The following is a 5965-nucleotide window of genomic DNA, read 5'->3' as shown; positions in this document are numbered from 1 at the left end:
GGTCACACGGTTGCCAAATGTGTCATCTTTTGGATTCAGCTGGAACTGTTTCTCCTGGGCAAAACCTGGGAAAAGATATGCATACAAACAAGGAAACATTTAGCATCATGAACACAGGGGAAAATGTAGCTAAAGTCCCACATGTCTAAGATCAGGAATTGACTTTTGTAAAAACAAATGATCCACAACTATAACTACCATAACTACTTCAAGCCTAATTTCTTCAGTTGCATCTCCTCAGAAAAACAGTGTATGGTAACTACTACAAACAGGATTATTTATAATATTTTTATCAATATTTAGTCATTCATTTGTTTAATGTATCGTGGCTGAATTTAAAAAAAAACAGTAGTTCTTAAAAATAAATTTGGACTATAATTAGAATTAAGCGTCCTTGTTTTGGATTAAACGTTACTTTTAACAAATCTGTAAGGATAACCTTTATTAATCTCTTACCGTTTCCGGTAATGGTGAGTCGTGTTGCTCCATTGATGCTGCCTAATCGCGGAGATATGTAGTCAACTCGCTGAGCACCTAAAATATACATAAAATAATATTACATCTGTTAATGTATAAAATCATACAGCCTACAAAATAGCCTATTTTCCCCTGAGCATTAGGCTAGTTGTGTCTTGTAAGGAAAACTGTGCAATTTCCAAATTTAAAAAAGTGCGAACTCACATCTACACCTAGAACAGAAAGTCTATTAAAAAATGCAGATTAGATAAACTTTAACAACTTTCGTTATGGTACTTTGTAACTGTCTACTTACTGCAGCAGCAGCACCAAAGTGCGAGGAGGAGAGCAGCCGGTTTAATCAGGAGCTCCATCCTGGAGATTTTCCCAGGCTCCCCTGCTGCTTCACCTGCAGTCTGTTGTGGAGGTGTAGCTTGTTTTGTATACTGTCTGTAAAGTTTTAAATTTAACAATAAAATCTGAACGAAAATCCAGATAGCATGAAGAGGTATAGACCAAGTAAAAAAAAAATCAGATTAAATGATTATAAATGCAATACATGATTATTATAGAATTATAGCCATAGTGATTAAATGTACTACAATCTATAACAATCACAAGAAATTTTGTTAAGATTGGTATTTTCAGAGTCAATATGCAATTTAAAATTAATTAAAGCCCACCTGTTGAAAGTGTGGTTTACCTGTTGACTGAATCAGGTGTTCAGATAGAGACACTTCTGTACACACAGGACAGTGCAAAAACTCCTTATACTGTAAATCTGCTCAGTGTTATGCCTTCCCACCTGAAAATAGGAGGAGGAGACTGTTGATATCAACCCATCCTGTTGCCTGATCCATGCGATGAACAACAAACACCACCAGTCTACAACAGAGCTTGGTTGTCCTTGCACATGATACTAGAAACTGAAAGCATAGCGGCCCAACTGAAAAGTGAAGCTGGGGCCTACCTTGATTCAGCGTCTTCTGACCCGGTGTCCTCAGCTTCTGCCATCTTGTTTTTTTCCACTCAGAGCGGCCTCCAACAGCATTGCCACTCTAGTTGACAGTTCATTTGGTAATGAACTGTCATTACAAAATGATAGTTCATTGACTCCCCCTTCCTAAGGTAACCCATTTTGTCCGCTTGTACCCTGGATCTTGTTCTTTCGGACCTGACCCAGCCTTCATGACCATAGATGAGGGTAGGAATGAAAACTGACCGGTAGATTGAGAGCTTTGCCTTCAGGCTCTGCTCTCTTTTTGTCACAACGGTTCGATAAATTAAATGTAATACAGCACCCATTGTTCCCTCACAGGCGATTAATACCCCAAGGTATTTAAACTCCTTCACTTGGGGTAGGGACTTATTCCCTACCTGAAGAAGGCATTACATTGGTTTCCTGCTTTTAGATTTAGAGGTGCTGATCCTCATCCCAGCTGCTTCACACTCAGCTGCGAACCGATCCAGTGAGTGTTGAAGGTCACAGGTCAATGGTGCCATCAGGACATCATCCTAGAAAGAGTGCTTACCACAATTTTTGTAGATGGAAGGAACTTTGATATTCTGTTATCTGATTTAGAAGTATACCAGTTTGTAGTGCCTAATTGAAGCTGTGGGTCAATGGTTTCACTTTACTATCTATAATAAAATATATTTTGAACTAGAGTCATGTTGATATTAGTAACAGTTAGTTGATTTCTTATTCTTGAACCTATTTATAACTTCAACTTACTGCATAACCTTAATTCTCTTCAAAACATTGTATTCAAATTTGATGATGGTGAGAGTTAGAGTGGAGGACAGAGGGGGAGCTGTAGTACAAGTCTGAGATTTTTTTCCAAACAAATTGGTCTTTCTCCCTACAGTTTTCACTCTCAGTGCATCATGGTTGGTCAAAATTTAGGAAATCTTGTGATGATCGCAGCCATGTAACTATGGAGTCTATCGGACGTTTTTCTCCGTGCATACCAACTGCCGATAATTACAACAACAAAAAACATGCAGCTTTAGTTAAATTATCTGAACATTTTTCCAAACAAATTGCTCTCTCACCTACAGTTTTCACTCATCAAACATCACCATTGGTAAAAATATAGGAAATTTTGTGAAGGTTGCATGTAACTATGGAATCTATTGGACGTAAACTTTTGGCGCTGTTCACACTAATTGCCGAAAAATATCTGGATTCTTCACTGTGGAAATCACCATAGCAACAAGTTCTGACACACACCTGAGGCTCTTTGCTGAGGCCGTGTTGTCCTCTCTTTGCAGGACATGTCAAACAGCAGAAAAAGTTAGCTCAGATCAGCTGTTACTAATGATATTAACTATAAACCTGAGGTGTCGATTGCCTTTACTGAACCATTGTTGAATCCCTTTAGCAACACGTACTTCCACAGGAGGAAAAGAAAAGGAGAGGACAAGAAAAGGAGAGAAATAAGGAGAGAAGATGAAAAAAGGAGAAGAGTTGTTACTTGTCAGCTAACATGTCATGATGGACTAACTGACCAACTGACTGAATCCCAACTGACTTCAGGCCTCAACCCTAACAGCTTGAAGAGAGGAGGAGAGGAAGGAAGGAGAAGTGTTACTTGTCAGCTAACATAATGTCAGGATGGACCAAACCCTCAAATCTCCATGTAAATGTCATTTTAGCATCGTAAAACACAATTCATGCAAAGTCAACAGAAACCAAATAAAACTATTAAAAGCCATTTTTGGTCTTCTCTACACTTTTCCAACCATCACAACTCTAGTGTTGGTTTCGATAAACACATTCTTTATCGATTTACGTACATGTGAAAATATGTTGGCTCTATACACACTTAAAATACTGTTTTTTAAATGGAGTCTGGTTGGTTTAGCGCTAGCTACGTCATAGTTGTTTCTGGGAAACAGAAAGGTCTTAAATATGTTTAAAAAAAGGTCTATCTCTTAAGGGTTAAGACACTTAAAACTTTTTTTTTTAATTAAGTTTTATTGTTATTCGGATGTGCACCAAGTAGTAGCCCCAATGTTAAAATTTCTTGCAGAATATTTTAGTTATTATTATTCTCCCCAAAACAAGTTTCCTTTTTATTTTTCATGAAGTGTACCAAATACAAAATTACAACATTCTATCAATACGTTCTACACAAAACACACTTAAGATAATCCCCTGATAATCCAACATAAGAACTTCAAAAAATAAAAGAAAGCAGTATTTTTTTACCCCATTCCAATCAATTAAAAAAAGAAAAAGAAAAATTGACCACAGGAAAAGAAAAACAAGCCAAGTGCATTTTATATTCAAGGATTACTTTTTTTTGTTTAGCAGACTTGTTCATGTTGGGATATCCTTCATAAAACCCTCTAAACTTCAAAGATCTATTTAAAATATTGTCGTGCCTGATGAGTAGCAGGCCAAAGCATAGATGACACTGACCACACACAGACTGCCGGCAGACACGGTTGCGCTGGAGCTGAAGATGCTCCCATCGGTGGTAAGCTGTGGTTTGTTTGTGGACAGAGTGGATGGAGCCTGAGTGGTTGGAGTTGGAGTATTTGAAGTGTTGCTGGTAGTGGACTGTTGGGTTGTGGACAGAGTGGATAGAGCCTGAGTGGTTGGAGTCAGAGTATTTGTAGTGTTTCTGCTAGTGGACTGTTGGGTTGTAGACAGAGTGGATGGAGCCTGAGTAGTTGGAGTCGGAGTACTTGAAGTGTTTCTGACGGAGAACGCGCGTGACTCGGCGCCCCACTCCTTCAGAGTGAAGACCATGGTCAGGTTGTCACCTTCAGGGAGAGGATGAGTAATTAATGTGGTGGTTCATGTTGCATGTTTTTTGATAGTGTGCCAAGTTGATCAATTTCTGCCCCACAACTCTTTTCATAAATAATGTTTTGGAGATATTCTAAAAATCATTACTGCAGTACTGGAAATATTTCCTGAAAATTGTAGAAAGTTAATATTCTTTCGGCCAGGAACTCGATAACTGGAAACTGCACATCTCACAGGAGAACGGACAGGCAGATTAATGGAAGTATATTATATGAAAATTTACATCTAGACACTAAAACTACGGTGGAAAACATTTGACAAAAAAATGGCGCCCAATAATTTGAAATTATGTCTAAGATCCATTAAGTAAACTAAATAAAACAGAAAAGTGAATGTTAATAGTGCAGCTCTTTTGTCTTTGTCTTTACATTGATTGTTCAGTCTGATCAAGAGTCCAAAAAACAAAAATATTCAGTTTGCAATTTTATAAAAAGAGAGAAAAACTGTAAATCCTCATGTTTGAGAAGCTGGAATCAGAGAATATTTGTTTGTTTTTCTTTGAAAAATAACTAAAACGAGTAATTAAAACTAAAGGTGGGTGCAGATTTTTTCTCTGTTAATCGTCTAATTTTTTTTAGCTCTATTTGCCGCAGAGCTCGATTTCCTCTCTGGGTGAATGCAGTTCTTAGTACACTACACTGTTATTGTTCTTGATTATTCATACTCTTTTTTGTTACATGTTCGAGTTGTATTAGCAAGTTTATGTTGTTTGCAATGTATTTATTTATTGCATGATGAAGACGTACCAGCGTTTTGAATGGACAGGTCGGTGAAGTTCGCCCAGCAGGTGCTGAATACGATGGTGGTGTTTCCTTCCAGTCCGTCTACGCTGTTCCCACTAAAGTTCTTCAGGCTGGCTGTCACGGTGAGAGTTGTCACTCCCACAGAGACGCAGTTACCCTGCAGACAACAGTAAAAGTCAGGGTTTACAGACAGAAGCTACTTCAACATACCGTTTAGTCTTCTGGGGTGTGTAGCCTGCACTTTTTAAGAGTTTGTTGTGTACCATTCTATCATTTTTAATTCCAATCCCATTAACTAACTTTCATACTAAAAAGGTAACAAATTTGAAAATAACGAGACAAACATGCTAAATTGTGATTAAACTGTTTACATTTATGAATCTACTTTGTACAAGAATGCTAACTCATTAAGGCTAAAAAAGGTATGGTAGGCATCTTCTAAGATGGTTCTAGATCAGCTTTAAGTGAGCATTGTTTTGACCATCAAACCAAAGAACAAGAAGGGGAGGATGAAAATGTTGATGATAGAAAATCAGTAACGGAAGACTAATTTCTCAAATTTAGCAGCAGCTGTGTGGTGAGAGCAACATGTTTCCAGATGTATCATTGCCTCACCTGCTGATCCACAGCCATGAGACTGGGCTGCTGGTACAGAGGACCAACAAACTCCCCGGCTATCGGCTCCTTTATCAGCAGCAGATTGTTCACCCTGGACACATAGCTCACTGTAGGCTCCTCCCTTGTCACTTCTGCTGTGGCCTCCTAAAATATAAAAGCAGAAAACCATAAAACCAGCATTTATGTACACTTGACCGATTTGTTTTTTAGTGTAGTTTTTACTCAGCAGATGTTAAGATTAAGTCTTGAAGTTCACCTGATTCCAGCTGGGGTCAGATGAAGGTGGAGGAGGCCGGATGATGCCCATGGAAGAGACGTTGAAGCCGAT

The 5965-nt window shown here is 38.3% G+C and overlaps 1 protein-coding gene and 1 long non-coding RNA gene across 3 annotated transcripts in view; both read right to left on the bottom strand.

Annotated features, from left to right (window-relative positions):
- Positions 1-1194, bottom strand: LOC117956535. 2 transcript variants are annotated; one of them, XR_004659308.1, is made up of 4 exons: positions 1160-1194; positions 773-906; positions 457-534; positions 1-65 (listed from the first exon to the last, which is right to left on the bottom strand). It is a non-coding gene; the product is annotated as an uncharacterized LOC117956535 (long non-coding RNA). The 2 variants fall into 2 exon arrangements; XR_004659307.1 differs by having other exon boundaries at positions 1140-1180.
- LOC117957191 (fibrocystin-L-like) overlaps positions 1-5965 on the bottom strand; it is a 76605-nt gene that overhangs the window by 41905 nt on the left and 28735 nt on the right. The window lies entirely within an intron of this gene.

The sequence above is a fragment of the Etheostoma cragini genome, chromosome 14 (genome assembly GCF_013103735.1).
Source record: "Etheostoma cragini isolate CJK2018 chromosome 14, CSU_Ecrag_1.0, whole genome shotgun sequence".
NCBI classification, from domain to species: domain Eukaryota; kingdom Metazoa; phylum Chordata; class Actinopteri; order Perciformes; family Percidae; genus Etheostoma; species Etheostoma cragini.
This window is presented reverse-complemented; position numbering and strand designations above follow the sequence as displayed.